This window comes from Malaya genurostris, chromosome 3 (genome assembly GCF_030247185.1).
Source record: "Malaya genurostris strain Urasoe2022 chromosome 3, Malgen_1.1, whole genome shotgun sequence".
NCBI lineage: Eukaryota > Metazoa > Arthropoda > Insecta > Diptera > Culicidae > Malaya > Malaya genurostris.
The window spans coordinates 109,995,542-110,016,917 of NC_080572.1; the positions used below are offsets into that span (position 1 = coordinate 109,995,542).

The window sequence follows — 21,376 nt, forward strand, 5'->3', positions numbered from 1 at the left end:
CCAACTTGATCCGACATCATTTTATTGTATGTAACAAGAATGTAAACATGTTGTACCACGAAATAAAGTGGAGAATTTCAGCTGTCATATGAGTGAAACGTTTCTGCAATCCGTGAAATAATTCAAAATCTACAATGAAAATTTAATATCCGAAATTTACCGAAATTTATGTAATTTAACGAAACTTAACGGGCATAAGGATTTAACGTCTTCTCAGGCGCATATACATGGAGCGTCACAGTTTACGAAAATTTGAATTCAGGAATATATAAAAAATCTTGAAATCAAGGGAATATAAAATAAAAAATCGGCAGCAGATTGCGATTTGAACAGAGAACCATTAGATCACAAAGTACCCCCGTTAATCAACTCAGCAGCAGATGCAAATATTTGCTAGACCAGTTAGTAGTTGCACTCACTAGTGAAGTGCAAACTACAGTCGCTGTTTTTTTAATCGCATCGTTTGTAGAATTAGGTCGCCTGTAAAATTCATAATTTCTTTCTGTGATGGTTGACAACTCATGTACTTCTTCCAAGGAAAGTGATCTAAGCTCACGAATACTGTTTCGAACAAGTTTATCACAATACACGATTTTTTGTTTTTACTTGCTATGGAAAAACCGACAAAACGGTCCAACGGCCGAGAACTGAATATCACCCGGGCACCTCGTGTTCCAGAAAGCTTTACGTTCATTGATCATAGTATCATGAATAAACAGCAACAACATGAATGCACTAGTTAGTTTTGAGCTTAGCATATGTCAACATGCATAGGGATATTTTGTTTGTTGAATTGTCACATATGGAATCGTTTTATTTTTATTTTTTGAGATTAATTTCATTCACGATCCAAATCAGAATATTAACTACTGCGTAATTTAATTGATCAAAATTTCGAAATTGAATGGCTGAAATTTGTAGGTTCCGGAGATATATTGATATAAATGACGCAAACGACAAAATGCACTTTTTTTTACTCAATTTTCTTGGTTCCAAGTTCCAAGATTCCAGACTGACCCTTCCAGACCCTTCAGATATAACGGCATAAGTCACGTGAAAGACAAACCGCACTTTTTATCCACTCATTGGAATACCCTCTTTTGAATACCTAATATATTGCGTACTAGCATCTGGTTCTGGGAGTTGATATGAAAATAGTACATGATGCAAAACAAATGCAACAAAACCAATACTCGGAACCTCCGGGTGGCCTTTTCTATCCATGTCAACTAGATAATTCGTGTCGAACTCGCGTTCAGTCGGGTACACAATTCAATCTGCGGTGCAGTTGGTGGTCTGTTTTTAGATATTCCTTCAACTGACTGGCGGCAAAATGTTTCTACTTGAACCTTGGTTGTTCGCCAATCGCAAACGCCAAACATCCTTGGTACTCGGTCGAGATGAGGCCTTTCTGTGCTATCCTAGTTTGAAAGTAAACACTGACTAAGGCAGCAAAGAGAATAGTTAATAGCTGGCCGCTTTCATAAAAGAAAACGTTTCACACCACCAACTTGCGGCACTTAATCTTTTAAAGGTCAATGCTAAGGATTGTCGTACATTCCCTCGCAGCAAAATTATTCTCTGAAATAGAAGACGTAAATAACTAAAAGCATACCATACTACTCATGGGAGATTAGATTCCAATTTGGGAAGTCAGAATTATCCCCCTGGAGGAAAACACGATAAAAGCACCGAGAGAGAGAAAAAAAGTGCTTCATTATCAGCATTCACGCCTGGTGCCACTTCATTGTAACCAGTCAGACGTGTGGTAAATTGGTTCGGGTTGATGTTCCCGACCGTGGCCATTGTTGGGAACGAATGAAATGGAAATAAACGACACAATATACCTACTTTGGGGCTTCTAGCAGTTCGGTGTGTATGTGTGTGATTCGAGTACACCGATAGCCACAAAAAAGGCAATGGGTTCACGTTCCAGCCGTTGCCCTGTTCGTCCATTTCGTGTTTATCGAACAAAGAAAAAACGTCAATGTCAATCTCTTCTAGAACCACCAGTTCTGGAAGGGGACAATTGTATAATTGTTATAGATTCAATAATAATTTTACGGGATCCATCAGGCACTATTTTACTACATGGAATGAGGCCTAACAAAGTCGATTTTTTACCGTGAAAACTTTTTTATTCTTCAGTATAATCTCCATCTAGAGCGATACGCTTGACCCATCGGTTATCCAAAATTTTGATACCCTTTAAAAAAAAAGATTTGTCAAAGCCTTCAAAATAGACATCCGTCTCTGCAATGACCTCAGCATTCGACGAAAATTTCTTTTCCTGGAGAAACCTTTTCAGGTTTGGAAATAGATAATAGTAGCTGGGGGCTAGGTCTGGAGAATACGGGGAATTCTGGACTAATTCGTACCACAAATCATTCAATTTCACTGTTGCATTTATGCGTGAATGCGCTGGTGCGTCTTTTTCTATAGTTCGAAGAAAACTAGAACTCGCCTGACACGATCAGCTGTTATTCAAACACTAGTGGATAGATTGTCATGAAATTTGGTATTGGGCCATCTAGAGGCTTGTTCTTAACAAAAATATACACGTCTTTTCTGTAAGATGTCATGTTAGATATTATACACAAAACAAACGGTCATTAAATGTCAAGTTTGAATAATGAAATATATAACCAGCTTTTTTTGATTTTATGACGAAACATTGCTTGCGTTATTGATGCATGTAAAATAACAAACAACAATGCCATGAAGCTTTCCATCCGCACATTTAAAATGTTAAGCAAAAATGTAATAATTCAGCCAAAACTAGTAGAAATATTTGACAACAAGCAAAATTAAACAACGACAAGGATCTACATTGGCAAAATCGTCCTCGCGATGTTTCTTTTCTTTTTTTTTTTTATTGTTCCGTTTTTGTACTCTGAGAATGTCAGACACGAGACACATCTTGGCAGCATAGTAGATACAAACGGTATGGTTCGAGAAGTCACAGCTGCTTCCATGCAGGCGTATTTGTAGAAATGTTGATTCGTGTCCAAACTTTGAATCGAACTAGGTAAGATTTAAAATTCATACTGCTGACCTTTTCGGGTTGTGAGCAAAGTTTGGCTCTGTTCCGAATCATTATTCCAATAAAGATAATACGGCTTCGACATTTAAAAAACAGGAAACGACGCTTTAGGTATGTGCCTAAATCGTGCTTCGTGAGGCGATATGATTTTGACAACTCGAGCAACAACGCACCAACAAGCTTTGACTAGAAGCATCTTCTATCAACAACCAGAACTTTTTAGTTTTTATTTATGGCTTCTGGTCAGTCGGTGGTTTTCATTTATTTAGTTTGTGAAAGTGTAATGTAAATTTGACAAGACGCAAGCGATCTTCGCTAGTTTTTCGCAGCATACATAACAGAGTAAACACGATGGGCTCACATCGCATCATTAGTACCTAGCCTAAATATTGGTAATTTTTTCCCCTAAATTTATGCTAAGTGCATATACCCATTTTTATCATGAAACTTGTTTCGTCCGAGACTTCAGTTTAGACAGTAAACATCGGTGTAATAACAAACAGTGTTTTCCAAGTAGCATTACCTTTACATCTGCCTAGCGGTTTATGTTAAGCAGCAGTTCAACATAAACTGGGACGCACTGATGAGTCTAAGACGAAACGTAAAATAATAGTAAAAATAGATATATGCACCTTGCATACATTTGGGGGCAAAAAATTATCAATTTTCTCCTCCAAATTACCTATGCATACACTCTCAACATTGCTTTCAAACAACCTTATTAAAACATTGTTGTCAATTCAATTCTTTCACAGAGCAAGTATCGCACGAGAGCGTATGTTGATGTGTTCATTGGAAGTACTTTTATGACATATTTGTTGTGGACGGAAGCGGGTCATATCGCCGAGAGCCATTTCGCCGAAAGTCGTTTCGCCGAATGCCATTTCGCCAGAAGTCGTTTCGCCGAATAGGTCATTTCGCCGAAAATCGTTTTGCCGAATGAGTCATTTCGCCGAAAAGGTCATTTTGCCGAAAGGGTCATTAACCGAAGCCAAGATGGCTCGGCGGCACAAAGCCGCCGAGCCCACGCCAGCTAAGTCGGCCGCCGACCCGCCGTCGGAAGCGGCGGCCTCTTGCATACAAACCTGTAACCGCCTCTTGGGAACTACTTTCTGAGGTTCGTGAACCAATCTTTATTCAAGAGTACAACAATCAATCATTATTCTAGAAGTACAATGGTAGGTCAACAAAACGGGCGTTAACGCTATCATCTTTCGTTTGTCTTCAATTTAAATCAATTCTAATTACGATTTTAAGACGTTTTCAGGATTCGGCGAAATGACCCTTTCGGCGAAATGGCTTTCGGCGAAATGGCATTTGGCGAAGTGACCCATTCGGCGAAATAATCCTTTCGGAGAAATGGCTTTTGACGAAATGACCCTGATTCGTTGTGGACCATAGGAATTATTACTTCTTAGATCGAGTGTAGTTTGCATTAGGGAAAATTGCCCGGCCACCATTTTGATGTTCTACCGTAACATTTGTTGAAATCAAATAAATTTCAAAACACAAAAAGGAGAGAATATGAATGATTTTCATGTTTCATTGCTCAACTTTTAATGCAACAAAACTGATTTATATCCAAATGATCATGAATAAGAAAAATTTAATTTTATGAACCATGCAGACTTCAACGAAAACAGCGATTAGTGTTAATTCTAATTTTTATCTATACATTCACGAAATTTTTTTTAAGTTCAGAGAAAGCCGCATCATCTCCCAAAATTGACATGAAACACACATACTCAAGCAAAATATTATCGAAATAACAGTTTATTCATTATGGAATTCATTTCATCCGAATAAATTTAATAATGCTCATAGAACTGGTTTTAAAGCTTTCTCGAATTATTTTGGAATAGATTTAACGCAGGTTTATGTCGATTCTTCATTTGGTTTATTATTATGTAGCATGTTACACTTGGCTTGAATGTTACAGTGGTTTTCAGTAAGCTTTTGTGGCGTTTGAAACATTAATACTAGATTTATGATGTAACACTAAAAACTGCTACAAGTATTCATAAACCAATAAAAATTTTACTTGTGTTTTGAGCTACAAAGTAAGGAAGAATAGCCTATTTCAGGAAATCCTGCTTGAACAATAGGGAATCCTTAGTGTTGTTTGTCACGAAAAGCTAAGTTATTATGTCTGCTGCAACAAATATCTTGCCAGATCATAAACTTTCTTGTGCATCCGATCAAAACCAATTTGAACCTACCACCGACATGAAGCGTGGAGTTGGTTTCGTAAGTAATCACCATGCAACTGTGCTATACAATTACTATAAATTTTCGATTTTTTAACCGAGGTCCGAGGGGTCGATCGTCAAATACCGTTCGACTCAGTGCGTCGAGATCAGAGCTTAAAATAGTCACGCATTCTCGATGAAAGAATGTAATCCAACAACCTCATATTCGTTTATTCCTGTCTGATTCGTAAATGACCGCATCGAACACAAACGAAAAGAGACGAAACATTTTCATCTCTCATTGCAAAAAAAGAGAGGATCACTGTTTATTTATTTTTATTGTTTGATTCCATCTGACTGAAGTCTACATGAAATATTACCTTATATTATATCGATGAACTATTTTTAATCCGTGTTATGTATCGGCAAGATGGTTCTCATTTCAGTTAAATTTGTCGTTTCTCTATGACAAGAAGAAACCAAACTATGGTCTGCAGGGAGAATCAGTAGAATTTCAATTCTCATTTTTTTCATCGATATGTTGAGAATCTAAGACGTTTGACTATAAAGAGTGTCTAAAATATGATAAATTGAAGTAATTACGAAGAAGCGCTCTGGAATCCAAAACTACTACAAATTCGAATACCAACAGGTAAAAGTCATTGTGAATCGTTTTCTGTCACTATCGATTCTCAAAGATTCGGTTGTGTATCGACACTGCATACTGTGGGATTTTCACTGAGAACCGCAATTGACTAGACATGGATCTCGTTCTCAAAATTTGCAAGTGCAGCTGAGAGTGACATTTATTTTTTGTCCTTTTCGTTTATTTTGAATCAACGAAAATGACTTCTTTTAGCTCTGATCAATACCACAAAATGTCTGTATGTATGTGTGTATGTGACAAAAATATACGCTAGATTTTCTGGAAGGTCTCGCGGTCCCGGATAGCATGTTAAAATAAAAAATAAAAAGACGAGCACTTGATTTCCACAAAGGCCACTTTAATTCAAATGATTACAGTATGCTATTAAATTTCATGTGGATCCGACTTCCTGTTCCGGAGTAACGGTGTTATATGTGCAGAAAATTGGAAAAAGTGTTCTCATTTTTCTCAGAAACCACTAAACCGATTTTCACAATCAAATAAAAGATTTTATGCTCCAATAGGAAGCCATCAAATTTTGTCCGGATGCGACTTCCGGATCCGAAATAACTGCCTGATGAGTATAACAAAACCAAATTCAAGACTTTCGAAACGAAACTCAATTCGTTTTCTCAGAGTTATCTAAACCGATTTTCACAAACTTTGGTTCAAACGGCAGGTCTCAATACAATTGAATTTTCTCTAGATCCGATTCTGGAATGGCATGGTGAAGCGTGTTTAATGTTGCTGTCAGAGTGAAAGCGTCACGCGTAGCGTCTAGGCGCGCGTGCGAGCTAGTTGCATTTGATCAAAGCAAGCCTGTAACAGTACATCGCATTGAATCGCTTCGCTTCGGTCCGAGTTCCGCGCGCACTCTGACATCAACCAAAGATTTCAAACCGCCGTTCAGAGCGACGTTGCAAAAAACTTTTTTTTTAAATTGGGCATGATTGATTGCGTTTTGTATTGTTTTGTTTGATTTATCATCGTCGTTTTTGTTATTTTTATTGGCTTTGTAGTTCTAGGTCATTGTTTCTCTTCTTGTTTTTATCTATTCTTGTTACAATTGAAGGTTTGGTCGAAAAGTTGAGATGTTCTGTTGATTTCACTGAATTTTCTTTAAATGAAGATGCATTTGTTCTGCGAGTAAAGCTTCAATTTCATTAATTGTAGATCAAAGTCGAACAGGTGTAGTGTGACAGCATGGAGTCACGCTAAGTTTCATCCGGGAAAAAGAGGTACACGATTTCCACACATAAAGCAAAGCCTTGACATTACATTCCTCTTGTGGAATTTGACCTTCTGTTTCAACAGACTTTGCTGTCGATTTATAGCGCACAGAACGATTGCATGACTAGTCGCACCAGAGAGCTTTATTTTACTAATCATTTGTCCAAATATTGATGACATATAGCACAATCAAGTAAACTTCCAGCAGTTGTCAGGTGAAGACTACAAAGGATACATTTTACATAACAAAGGATCCATTTTAAGTAGATTATCACTTTAAGAGAAGCAGTTGTTCACAGTTGTATAAATGGCATATCAAGAATATCTACGTGTCAAATTTTTGCTAGCTCATCGTGGAAATCCGAATTACTACACGATGTTAAATCCTACGAGATAAAGTTCAAGCAGCTTCCTGTAAGGAAATATCATACGGCAACTTGAAGAAATAATCCAATGCATTAGGCTGTCTAATTTCGCAAATAAATATCTCGTGTGGCAGGCTTTATTTATCACTTGAAGAGCGACATTTACTTCGCGACTGGGATCATCAACCTGGAAATTTTCGTGCAAAAGTACCTTCAGAAACACAATTGTTCCGTTCTGTTTTGGTGGGATTTGGCATCTAGCCATTAAGGGCAATACGCCATGGAATGACATGCCGCGAAATACGGATTTGCATTACTGGTCGATTCGTTCTTCATAAGATTCAAAGACTCTGACTAATATTCTTGTGTCATAAATGCTGTTCTGAATGATAACAAATGAGTCAAGCATCCGCTAAATTTCTCAATTTCAGCATATGTGTGAACTGGCAAAAAATTAATTAGTCCGAATCCAAAGCTCACACTGGACTAGTTTATATATAGAATGAATGCCGATCAAGTGACGATAAGGATATTAGACGATCGATAATTTGTTTCTTAATTGTATCGGTATGCTACACGGAACCCCTCGCGATCGTGAAACAACCAAAATATTAGTTGTTTTTCTGAGTTTGATTGGTTAAAATTTGGTACAACTCATCGATTGTTGTTTTTTCTAAACTGTCATTTTTGTTTTTCGTTCAACAGAAACGATGGTTGAAATAACAAAACTTATGGTTGAAAAAAAGATGCATTCTGTAAGTCAAGACACACACCTTTCAGTTTCAATAAAGATTTTAGCTACAACAACCGACCTTGTTTTTGATTTAACAGTTATGTGAGTTGAAAAACAAATCGGTTTTAGTTGTTTTAGATATTACGATTAGTTATTTCAACTTAAGCAAAATTATTGATTTTGAATGATAATAAAATATTCCTCCTTGATATACGTTCTGAGTTTTTAAATGAAAATTCGGTATGTTAAGATATTACCTTCCATCTATCGGTATGATAAAACCTTTCTCAGCCCTTGCTTTATATTAAATGAATTATTCATTGAAACCATTTTTGTTTTTGTTTTTAATATACTGTCTGTTAGTAGTGCTGGTGTCAACGAAACTTTCTAATTGTGACCACTATATTACTTACGAACAAAAAGTCGAACCGAATGCACTGATTTTTATTTTTTGAGCCATTGCAACTTACAGTTTCAACAGATTATATGAATGAATATTAAACATTTTCAATTTATTCACTTTGTTCATAAAATTATTGTACACGACTTGAAGATAACATGATGATCATTCATTAACATGCATTTCACGATGGAGAATCAAGTTGATTTTGAGACCAAAATTCAAACGCATGCAATTCACTGGGTTCTAGTTTTGGTTAAACACGTTTTGTTAATTGGTATATCTATAACGGCATTACTTTTCATCAATCGTTTCTACTTGTAACACCAGAGCAGTAAAGATGTAGATAATTTATCATCACATTAATATTCTGACAACTAGTGTTATGATAAACATTAATTTACTATCATTCAAAAGTTACTCTTCACGAGTTTTACAAACGTATAATAAGCGAATTTCGTTTGAATGAAAATGTTTCTCAAACGAAAATTTCAACTAAAGTAATGGTTGATTTTCCATTGCGATTTTTGTTTTGCTTTGTACTGAACTGACATTAGACAGCATTAAAAACAACATATTTTTCAACTACTTTAATATGTGCGAATCAAATAGCAAATTGGTTGAATCAGCTAATTATTAGTTAAAACAACAACTGCAAAAATCAAAAATTGCGAGATCGTAATTTTTTGATTGGAGGGTTTTCCGTGTAGCTTCGGTCAGTGATTAATAACATGAGGCGCTGATTTCACTTGTCTGTTGTCACAAGAAAGCGAGATCAGGATTGTTAGTGTCAATAGAATCATAGCAGTAGTCATGCAATTATTTTATACACTAACAAATGATAGCGAAATCTGTTGAAACAGTGGAACAAGTTCTGTATCGGAAGACTTTGACTATCCTAGAAACCAGAGTGTCGACCGATCTATTATTATTCCATTACTGTATTTTTCAATTCCTTCATTTGCTCTGCTGATAAAATCGCTTTTCGTTAGTCATCCGTCAGCAACAGTGAGTCATTTAACCGAAAGCCATTTCACCGAATTGACCATGTTACCGAAACTCGTTTAACCGAAAGTTAATTCATATAACAAAAAACGCTAAAAATACAGTGTGAAACGTATAGAATCCTGTTCTCGCTCCTTGATCCAGACTAAGACTATGCACCGACAGAGTTTATTACCTGTAACTGAAGAATGTAGAGAAATGTATCTGTAGAATCACGGAATTTCAGCGAAATGGCTTCGATGACAGTGACATTCAAGCAACTTCATTCACGTTTCAACACTTGCCCAAGCTTATCTGAGCGTTATCGTTTTATTGACATGTCTTTATTTATGTTTATCTCTTACGGTGATCTCGATTCTCTACGAGAAATGTTTGAGAATTTTTAGCTCATTGCAGAAGGCCAATAGATATCCTGGTCGTTATTTAGAAGCCACGCTCATCGCTGGCATTTACTGTGAGAAACTCTCTAGATTTATTCGCTAGTAAGTTCCTCAACAAGCGATCTCTTTGATTACATTTGCGATCACACTTTTCACATAAAGTTTGTACAAAATACTTCGATATTGTCTGAATCAAATCTGTAGATCTGCAAGCGATTTTTTAACTGACTGCCAGTTAAAGTAACTCATGAAGAAATTCGTTTACTTAGCCCGCTCCGAAACAGACAAGTTACTGTTTTACGAACTTCACAATTAAAAAAAAATCTGCCCAATGTTAGTGAGCTCAGCCAGCAATTATTTTACTATACTTTTGGAAGCCATTATGTCACCAAGTGACAAGTCAACCCGTAGATTCCACATATTTCATTGCAATGATGAATTTGTACGAATCTAAAAATATTCGTAAAGGTCGATTTCTTGCACCATCCGGTAAAGTTTCTGGGTGGGGTAATATGGGGTAAAAAGAACCAGACACGTTGTGTTGATCGATGATTATTTTCGATTAATCTTGTTGGACGACAATATTATAAATCCGAATAGGTGTCTTCTCAAATTTTATCTACAAAATTACAACCAGAAAACTCCGTTCCATTGGAGATTATAGAAATTAGAGGATTCAATGAAAAAAATTATTTTATGCCCGATGCACCTCACCACAATCAAATGAATAAATACATAAAAATATATAAAGTGTAGCTTTAACACGCCCTGATTGGTGGTGTGTTCATGCAAAGACCTCGATTGGAAATTTATTACTACTTTAATTGCGGAAGAACATGTGGCAGCGTAAAGTTTCAGTGGAAAAAGAGTGAAGGGATCGCTAGCAAATTAGATCTAATAGTGTAGTAAGAGAATCTGAGACTGTGCAGTCCACTAACCGTAGAGAAACGTTCCAGTGTAGCGAGGTAATTTGACGTTATCCGGACCACCGGAGTAGTATAGAATATACAACATGTTAGATAGAGGAAACTTGAAGTAAAGTGTAATATATAAACATGGTTTACAAATTACCTGAGTTTGGTTTTTTTTTTTTGTCGTACAGCTACTGCTACTTGTAGAGTTATATTGATAATCTTTCTGAAGGCCTTGAACGTTTTACGGCAGCTTATAGAGCATCTAAAAATACTGTAATTGGAGCCAGAATGGCGCTCGGCGTTCCGCGATACTAAATTTCTAGATGGCGCTTGATGTCTGCTCCGTTCACCAGACTCGGAATTTTGCTTCGACCAACTCAAAGCAACTTGCTTGTTTGTTCGATGAAAAGGGGGGGAATTTCTGTTTGGACCTCTTCCGATTCACACTATTAGCACTTACACACAGAAACACTCTTCACCACCTTTCCTGCGAAGATCAGTGCACGGAGTCTCGATGCAAAAATACGAAAGCAAATTTTCCACGTTTTGCTTTTTCTTCGTTTGCTTCCGCTTATTACGCTACGAAAACAATCACTATTCAGATTCGCATGAACATATAATTTTCTTTTCGAATTGATGACTGGCACGCACAGTGATTAGCTTCCGACTGAACATAAAAATTCCGTCAACAGACGATGCTTTCAAAACAAAATCAAGACAAAATTTAGCCTGATACTGGTAAGCAGAAAATCTTCGTTAGCTGGTGACTTCTGTCAGACTCATGAAGCCGCACTGTGTGTCGATTGCAATGCGTAATTTTCCTCACAGCATGTTCCTACTCTCCAAAGTCACTCTGGCAGAAGGTCTCACTTCTATCACTAGCAGCTGCTATAACACTAGGTTTAAGTCAAAAACGATCTATTTTTATTACAAACTGGAGATCTTAATCATGCCAACTCCAAACTACAACTGACTTCACCTCGACTGTCTGGCCAACTCTAAAGTCTTCAACTCTCCAGACGTGTGCTGGCTCTGTGGCAGTGTGAACAAACTGACTTTTTCCCTTTCTCTCTGTGCACGCAAACCGCGACTGCGACCACGACGCACACTGGCGCACGCGAACCCCAAACGTTGGAGTTTCGAACAACAGCTTCCTAACTAACCAAACGATTCCGTTCCGATCAACACACATGGAATGCCAAACCTGTTCGACCAGTTTTTTTTCACCACGCGCGCTGCGCTCTTAAATTCTATTCACCTGAATTTCCTTTTTTTTTTCGTTACTTCTACTTCACCTTTCTCAGTTCTCCGATAGTTCCCGTTTTGTCGCCTGTTTTCTATTTATTACCCCCTACAAAGAGCGTGCCATAAACAGCATGACCACGACCAACAGCATCTAACTTCTTCCAGTCCAGACGGAACGGAAAACTAGAATGAAACCTGGCCTGGCCTTGTTTTTGCTTTGGTTGGACTGACTTATGGCTGACCGGAGCTGATGGTGGTGATGGTGGATGTGTTGAAAAGATCGAGAAATAAACAAACAAAAACCAAAATAAATCCAACACATTCACGGTGTTCGCGAAGCGATCCGTAACAGATACACTGGCACATGGTGGTATGGCATAAACAAACCGTCCCACGGAGCGCAATAGCAATAAGAGGTCACGAAAACATGTGCACTAAGCAGAATATGCTACTTTGCGCAACTATGGGGGTGTGTTTGGATTGCGATACCTAATATACCGGCTGAGTGGAGGAATTGCTGCGACGGTACGTCGAGTCGTGACTTTATGGCGATAAACTTAGTTGTTGGTTTTCTTCATTAAATTCTACTACTCTATTTAGTGATATTGGATAAAAACTAATTTGTGTATTTTAATTCACTTTACGTTTTCGACTCATTAACGAATATCACTTATGAGGAAATTTGTGAAATTCAAATTTCACAAAGTGGTTAAGCTTCTCGGATCTTGGCCGTGTAAAATAAATGAATGAAATAAACGTAGTAAATATTGGTGACTCAACGCTTGACGAATTCACGTAAAAAAACCTATTTTAATCCACCTAGTGGTGTAATGATGCCTTTCTCATATTACTTATTACATCGTAAATATAACCGTGAAATTCGCAAAAACAACTGTTTATTGAATAGGAATAGGATAATTTGTTCGGATCTAATCTCACAAACTCTATAAATCCTGTTTAACCTGTAGTTCCGGAACCGAAAGTAGTATCCACAACAAATTAAGGAATTCCGTATGAAACTGTAAGACTTTTCTTTCGAACCTATAAGTTTGTGAAAATCTATTCGGCAATCTCCAAGAAAAGTGAGTGAGATCCTTTTTGCAGTTTCTAATCACTATTTCCAATTCTCCCGAAACCGGATTCAGATGAACGGAATAGGCGAAGTTGGTTCGTTTGCTACCAACAAATATGACCTACAAATTGGAACAGTTTTGAACGTAGTTAAACTTATACTTACTATCTCATGTTCTATTTCGTTTAAACTAATTAAACTAAATCTAACGAAACGAACCTGCGTTTCTGTTACTACTGCGTGCTAAACAGAATGAAACATGTAGTAGGATTGTTATTATTATTATTATTGACATCACTACACAACGTGTACGAAATAGAACAAAGCACGCCTTGTTCGTTTTGTGTTTTCTTCTTCTTTCGGTGTTGTACATATTGTCACTCTATATGGCGATTTGAAAACTTTGACACTCATCGCCCTGTAACTGCGGAACCGGAAGTCGGATCCGGATGAAATTTCACAGTAGGTTTAAAGACAGTATGAACTTTAATTCAAATCAAGATTTGTGAAAATCGGTTCAAGCATCGCAGAGAAATCAAAGTGAATTTAGTTTTAGGAGTTTTTCTTCTCCACTTTCGGTGCTCTCGGAACAAAAAAGAGGGGACCAGTAGTGCCGAATTAAGATTTTATGCCCACAAACTAACAAGCTCTGCAAACTAGAAGAATTTATCAGACAGTTTTATGGGATTTGTACCTGTTTTTAACCATCGTTCGTGGGAAAATAATAAAATTAATAAAATTGGTAATTTTCCACTTATCACGCTTTAGTTCCGGAACCGGAAGTCGGATCCAGATAAAATGTTCCACAAATTTTTAGGGTATTATAAGACCTTTCATTTGAATCTAAGTTTGCGAAAATCGGTTGAGTTGTTCCAGAGATAATTGAGTGTAAACTTTTTCTCAAATTTTCACATATTACCATATAACTCCGGAACCGGAAGTCACATTCAAACAAAATCCAATAGCAAGCTATGGGACCATAATACCTTTCATTTGAATCTTAGTTTGTGAAAATCGGTTCAGCCATCTCTGAAAAAAGTGAGTGCATATTTTTTTCACTTTTTTGGTACATATCATCCTATATCTCCGGAACCGGAAGTCGGATCGGAATGAAATTCAATAGCAGGCTATGGGACTATGAGACCTTTCATTTTAATCTTTGTTTGTGAAAATCGGTTCAGCCATCTATGAGAAAAGTGAGTGCATATTTTTGTTACATACACACACATACACACACACACACACACGGACACACACACACACACACACAGACATTTGCTCAGTTCGTCGAGCTGAGTCGAATGGTATATGACATTCGGCCCTCCGGGCCTCGGTTAAAAAGTCGATTTTCACAGTGATTGCATAGCCTTTCTATATGAGAAAGGCAAAAACAAAACAAACTAAAATAAATTAGAAAAAATATGTATACAGCAATAGACATTTCTTTAGCAGAGTAGCAAAAACTATGTAAATGTTGGAAAAAACGTGCTTAGGCAAACTATCAGCGAGATGATACCTTTTTCTATCGATCCGCAAACTTTTTGTGCCTCTTTCAAAAATTGTGTCAATAAAGACTGGTCATCGATTACTTTGTTAGAATAAATATGACAAAATATTTATTAAAATAATCAGGACAATTTCAATCCGCGTAAAAAAACCGCGTAACTTTGGAAATCCGCGTAAAAGGAAACCGCATTAAAAAAAATCGCGTAAAAAGATACCCCTGTGTACAATCTTTTTAATATATTTGAGTGATATAAAAATTTCGTTTTGTACACTACATGTAGTTGAAGAAAGTTAGTTTTATGTTAGTTATAAAAAATGTATGGGTTATTACTTTGAATTCGAAGATAATGCAGAATATCCAATATATGGATTAACACGTCACAACCGAGCAATTATGTTGCCAAAAAGGAACCGTGTTAAAAATAAATTGAGTCAAAATACTATGCTAAAGAGTACTGTATTCAATTTTCAATCACTCAGAAATGATTGTATTGAAATTTGTGTCTAATTTTTGTTCCATGCGTCATTTCATCGTGCTTCGTTCTAAACCCCGCGAAAAAAATCGATATCTTCCTGAATAGGTGATTGATTCTTAGAATGTTCGACTCGTTTGATTGGTATTAAGCTAGGGTATCGAAATTCGGAACAATTTTTAGTTTTCAAAATCAATTGTGATAGATATTGTGAAAAAGCTGCAAATTTTGAAATAAAAGTATGTATAACTCGAAAAGTCCCAAAACAAACCTATATACTTCCTGGAAACAGACATGTTTTTTTTTGTTTTTCAAAGATTTTGAACAAATCCCCGGACATAATATGGAAGAAGCTACCAGAAACCCCAATTCTCAATCTCATTCATAAACAGAATCGGTTTAAAATTTGCTCGTAAGTACATTAATTTTACGAAAGAATGGCGAAATGTTGTACTTTCTGACGAGAAAAAGTTCAATTTAAAATTATCGGACTGTTACAATTTGCTACTGGCAAGACTTAAAAGAAACCAGCGTCGTTAGATCGAAGTAAAATTTTAGGAGAAGTTGGGTACTATATCCTATCATGTCAAGTTTTAGATTTGTTTCACATCAACCGAGATGAATTCTGGAAAGTATGTGGAGTTTTTGGACGATGTTCTGATTGGTCATATAGGAAGTAACGATAATGAAGACATCGTTTTTCAGCAGGACAATCCGAGTGATCCGAATATTAATTTCTGATTTTCTCTGAAATTCGCTTTTAAAGTTGATCATCTCACTGAAAATTAAATTTTCGTCAGAAAGAATGTCCTAGCATTTTTCATTTTTTTTTCTTATTCCATCTCCAAATGTGAAAAATGGGATCATTTATTTTTCGAAAATAAAACTGATTTATCTTATAAAACCGACAAAGATAACTCAGTAGTATTCTATTTTTGAAATACAAAGAAAAACGATGTATTTATGGTGATCCAGAGTTAAAATTACGAAGACTTAGAACGGATTTTCAACTATGAACAATTCCAGATAAGGATTCAGACTTCGCTAAATCCGATTTGGATTGACATTGGTACACATCTTCGGCAGAGGTGAAAGGTCTTATGGTCCCATAGGCCACCATTGAATTTTATCCTGATCCGACTTCCGGTTCCGGAATTCAAAAAAATGGAAAAAACTATCACGCACTTTTCGCAAATCTTTAAAAAGTCTCCGAAAAATCTATCCAGATCCGGCTTGCGGTTCCGGTATAACAGCGCAATTAGTGAAAAAAATTCATTTTCATGATTATTTTTTTACAAGCTATGGCGAAACAATGTGCAATTTTTTATAAAACTTACTAGTAAATTCATCAAGTTAGCAGATCTTGTTAGTTAATGGATAGGTAAAACTAATTTGTGACAACTAGTCCTCGGTTTTCGCTTCCAATAGCACCGACAATTTTGAAGAAAAGCTTCAAAACCGAAACTTACTTCGATTTCCCAGCAACGGGTTAACCGATTTTCACAATTCATGATTCAAATGAAAGCTTTCATTGTCTAAAAAAATACTGTACAATTTAAACCGGATCCGACTTCCGGTTCCGAAATTATATGGCGATGAGTGTCTAGACTTTCAAACCGTCATACGAAATGACGATGCAAAACCTCTACGCATCGGAAGAAGAAAACACAATTTCGTATAGCGTACAGAGTTGCCACATTTAAATCTACGTTTTACAGGAACAAAATCTGTAAATCTGTATCGGGAGATCAAAATTCTGTATTAAAAACCTGTATATGAAAATGATAAGAAATTAAAGTGCAACAAAAGAAGCGTTTATTTGTAATGTAAGAGGCAATCATTTCTTTTTACTATTTTACATTATGATCAAGACCACCATCTTTCCATCTCATCAAAAGAAATTTTAAAAAACATTAAAAATCACTTATGGCCTTTCCCATACAGAAAGTTTATGCAAACACTTAAAAAATTCACAAGTGAAAATTGACCCGGAGAGCTAAGTGTCCTACACCATTCCAAACAGTTCATCCAGCCGAGCAATGTTTATGTGTGTATGTGTGTGTGTGTGATTATATGTTAAAAAATGTCACTCATTTTGCTCAGAGACCTTAACCGATTTTCACTAACTTAGGCTCAAATAAAAATCATACTTTCAAAGGGTAAAGTGTGTTTAAAATTGCACACCGTCATTTAGAGCAATGATGCAAAAAAGTTTAAAATGTTTTAATGAGGTGTGTTTTTATAATATGCTTTCTTATTATTCTTGAGAGATAAGCTCATCTTTACCTCTTCTTCTTTAAAGGATAACTATTGAATTTGCAGTTTTTTCTCTACTCTTTACTCTGTAGTTCCGACAGAACGTCATTTTCTTTCACCGCTCTATTTTCTCAGAAATGGCTGAATCGATTTCAGCAGTCTCAGACTCGTATGGAGGCTACTGAAATAATATGGTTGACATTTCCGGTTCCGGATATATAGGCTTAAAAATTACGTAGATAACAAATTGCTTTTTTCAGCTGAGACAGCGTGCCTTATAAAATATATCGTTGAAAAAAAACCGCTTTTTGTCTTTCTCATATATATTTTCACTGTGAAAACCGACTTTTGAACCGAGGCCCGTCATATACCATTCGACTCAGTTCGTCGAGTACGCAAAATGTATGTCTGTGTGTGTGTGTGTGTGTGTGTATTTTTTGCACTCACTTCTCTGGGAGATGGCTGAACTGATTTTCATGGACTTAGATTTAAATGAAAGGTAAGCCCACTCAAAGTTCCTGTATTTTATTCGAACCCGACTTCCGGTTCCGGAATTACACGGTGATATGTGCAAAAAAAATTAAAAAAGTGCACTTACTTCCAAATTTCATCCGGATCCGACCTTCGGAAATATATGGTGAAGTGTGTTAAAAATTGGATATCGTCCCTTGAAGCGGCGAAACAAAATACGTAAAAAAATCTAAACTTGCCTCGAAACTATTCCAAGTGATAGCCATTGTCAATAGACAAACAAACAACTCGATTTCGGCTATGCTGGTTCTAGTTTCCTGATTCCGGAAGCACCGGAAATAATAAGTAAAATAATTTTTAAACTTGCCTGAAAACTTTTCCTATCGGTAGTCATTGTCAGTAGACGGCCAAACATTAATTTGGCTTTCCTTGTTCTTGAGTTTTTGATGAACGACCGAAGATTGTAGCCATAGACTCAAAAATGTATCCCAGTCGTTTTTCTCGAACCAACTTCGCTTATATAGGTTTCCAGGTTCCGGTTTCGTTTCCTCAGATATAGCATAACCGACCTGAGTACTGTTTCACTCTGTAGGTTATACTAGTTTATGGACAAACCTTTTTGTTTTTTTTTTTTGGAATCAAAGAAAATTATTTTTAAGAATACCACACATTCATATATGAGAATATGTGAGATATGAGAAAGGCATTACTACACCACAAGATGAATTAAAACAGGTTTTTACTTTTCGCGGAGAAGACTAACGATTTTAACAGTCTTGAAAGATACTATTGAATTGTTGATCGAGTTCGAAGATCAAATAGCTAACACTTCCGGCTCCGAAGATCAAAAATCTAGTTCAAGAAATGACGTAACCTACAAACCGAATGTTTCTCAATACGTCTAAGATGGATTTCAACAGTCTTAGACACATTTGAAGGCTACTAAGTATTAGATTACAGATCAAATTTGTGCTCGAAAATCAAAGTATCAGGACATTGTCAGTTTCGTATAAGTGACGTAACCGACGAATCGCATTTTGTATCCGAGTAATTTTATCAGAAATTGACCAATGATACAGTTCAGATGAATTATTTCTGATACTGTCGGTTTGTGAAAGGTTTCCGAATATGCGACATGAGCGCTGGAGCACGCTTTCGTGAACTACCCGAATCAGGTGGAATGAATTTGAGTGAAAAATTTACCCAAATTCATGTCAAAGCTTATCTCAATGATAAAAATATGTATCAATGAGACTGTTTGAATTGCAAGAGAATGGCATTACCACGCCACTAGGTGGATTACGAAAAGGTTTTTATTGTCGTGAATACGACTTGGGGCGCCTTTTCAAAATTAGCCATATGGAAGAATGGGCAGAACTTAATCGTGAATATCTCGACTTTCATCAAAAACATGATCAGGAATTTAGGATAATATTTTGAACAGTGTGAGATAACCACAAATAATTCAAAAATTAAGTTTTCTCAAAATTTGGAAACAACGCGGAAAACTCTTAACTTTCGCTTGGGGTTTTCGCGCAAGGACAACGATTTTGAGGTAGTCAGGCACATATCTTCAACTGAACGTTATAAAAGGGAAACCGCGGACGAAAATCGATCATTTCTTCTTGTGCGTTGGATGGAAGCAGACGTCGGGGCGAGCAGACGCATTCAAACAGCGGCATCGGAGAGCGCACCTTCTGCGTGGTTGAAAACCTCAAACGCTCAGGTCGTAGTTCTCATTTGCCTTCCGGTCGTCAAGGCGAGAAGACGCATTAAACCAGTTTCGCATCATTTGGCACTGCGAGCGGATGTGTTGCGGTTTGTGCGCAAAGCTAGTTTCAACTCAAACGAGAGCGATTGCATCATACAACAGAGCTCTTGGTCGTTTGCATTTAAGAGAAAGAAAACGAAATATTTACAACATTATATAAAATCAGCCATTCTAATTCTAAAGAACTATTAAGATTACTTCTTTTCAAATCGAAGGTAAAAATCACCAGTTTAGTGAAAATCCAAAATAATTTGATTTGCTTCGTGCACTTTTCGCTGTGCGAAAATCGTTCAGGAAAAATTTTCCGAACTGTGCTAAATATCGTAGAGAATTCCACAATTTGGTCCTTCTAAAAGGCAGAAATGAATCCTGTACAAATCCGAAATGAGATAATCGACGTCAAAAATCGTTTAAAATTCTAGTAGTGAACAGGGGGAAAGTCTCACAATTCACACAATCGATCAACTATTAATTCGAATTCGAAAGTATAGAAAATGCATGCAAAAAAGTGCATGCACATTTTATTCAAATTACTCTCAAGTCAAATCGGTCTCTCTATCGATGAAAAATTAATGGTTTACCATACTAAAGATGTGTACAATGTTTCCTCCAAATCGAAGAATCTAGATCCTGGTTTTCCAATTTTTCTACTGTTAGTTTCTACTATTGATCCTACTCAATTTGAAAAAAAGCAGAACTATAAATTTCCGTTGAATCAGTTATAACGAAACGCAAAAATTGCGTATAAAAATAATACCAGCATGGGATTGGGAAGCTAGCATCTGATGCAATAACAACCATATTATGGAATAATAACCAATATTTCTACTACCGTCACTGTAACAGCTCAACTCATACCACGAACCTTTGAACACACACCAAGGGATGTCTGATTCGCTCGCTTTTCGATACGAACTTTGGAGATACACACTCACTCCGACAAAATGCCTCACACAACTATTCAAGCAATTATGTTGGTCTGCTGGTTCTGCAATACACAGCTGAATGCATTTGCGAATGCACCTAGCCTGCTTCACACGCACTCTTCTTCCGATCCAGCTTCCCGTCCAACCAACGAATAATCGACTCTGGAATGGTGCTAATAGTACACATGCGTTCGAAGCACTCTGGTACCAAGTAAACAAAGAGATTCTTGGCAGTCGCACTAGCGGCTCGCACATTTTTTATTGGGAATCATGAAATTTCATCAAAATCGACTTCAGCCAACAATGTTAACATACGCTACGATACGCAATTACTGTCTATACCTCAGGATCGCTACTGATACATACTTGCTAGACTTGAACACGGTAGAGAAAAAAACGAGATGTTCGTACAGGTTATTGCAGCGGGAGGAGATGCATATTCCTCGATGCTCCCATGCTGAGCCACAACTCAGTAGGTGGGCATTCAGCACGTACAAACCCGGACGTACCGCTCGGTAATATTAATTGAGCTATCTTCTTCTAATGTATGAGTAATGCATGACGTGAGTATGTGCATGACATTACAAGCCCATTCAATTACCATAGAACAAATATGCTGTTGCTGCACAAGCCCTTCAACAAGGGAATTGGTTCCCTAATTGAATGACCGATGCCAAACAATGACATCGGTAGTACTTTGTTCTTTGATTAAAAGTGTATAGTGAATTCGAATATGTATATCCACATCTGT

At 36.7% G+C, this 21,376-nt stretch overlaps 2 protein-coding genes across 4 annotated transcripts in view; both read right to left on the bottom strand.

The window, feature by feature from the left end:
• Positions 1–21,376, bottom strand: part of LOC131439673 (protein yippee-like) — a 257,659-nt gene that overhangs the window by 129,189 nt on the left and 107,094 nt on the right. The window contains exon 1 of one of the 2 annotated variants that reach the window (XM_058610983.1): positions 11,063–11,203. The exons of the other annotated variant lie outside the window; for it this stretch is intronic. The gene's annotated coding sequence lies outside the window, so the exon portion shown is untranslated. Of the gene's footprint in view, positions 1–11,062; positions 11,204–21,376 lie in introns of those variants that run through there. 2 annotated transcript variants of the gene reach the window in all.
• LOC131439672 (ras-related protein Rab-23) overlaps positions 1–21,376 on the bottom strand; it is a 165,339-nt gene that overhangs the window by 36,872 nt on the left and 107,091 nt on the right. The window contains exon 1 of one of the 2 annotated variants that reach the window (XM_058610978.1): positions 11,063–11,195. The exons of the other annotated variant lie outside the window; for it this stretch is intronic. The gene's annotated coding sequence lies outside the window, so the exon portion shown is untranslated. Of the gene's footprint in view, positions 1–11,062; positions 11,196–21,376 lie in introns of those variants that run through there. 2 annotated transcript variants of the gene reach the window in all.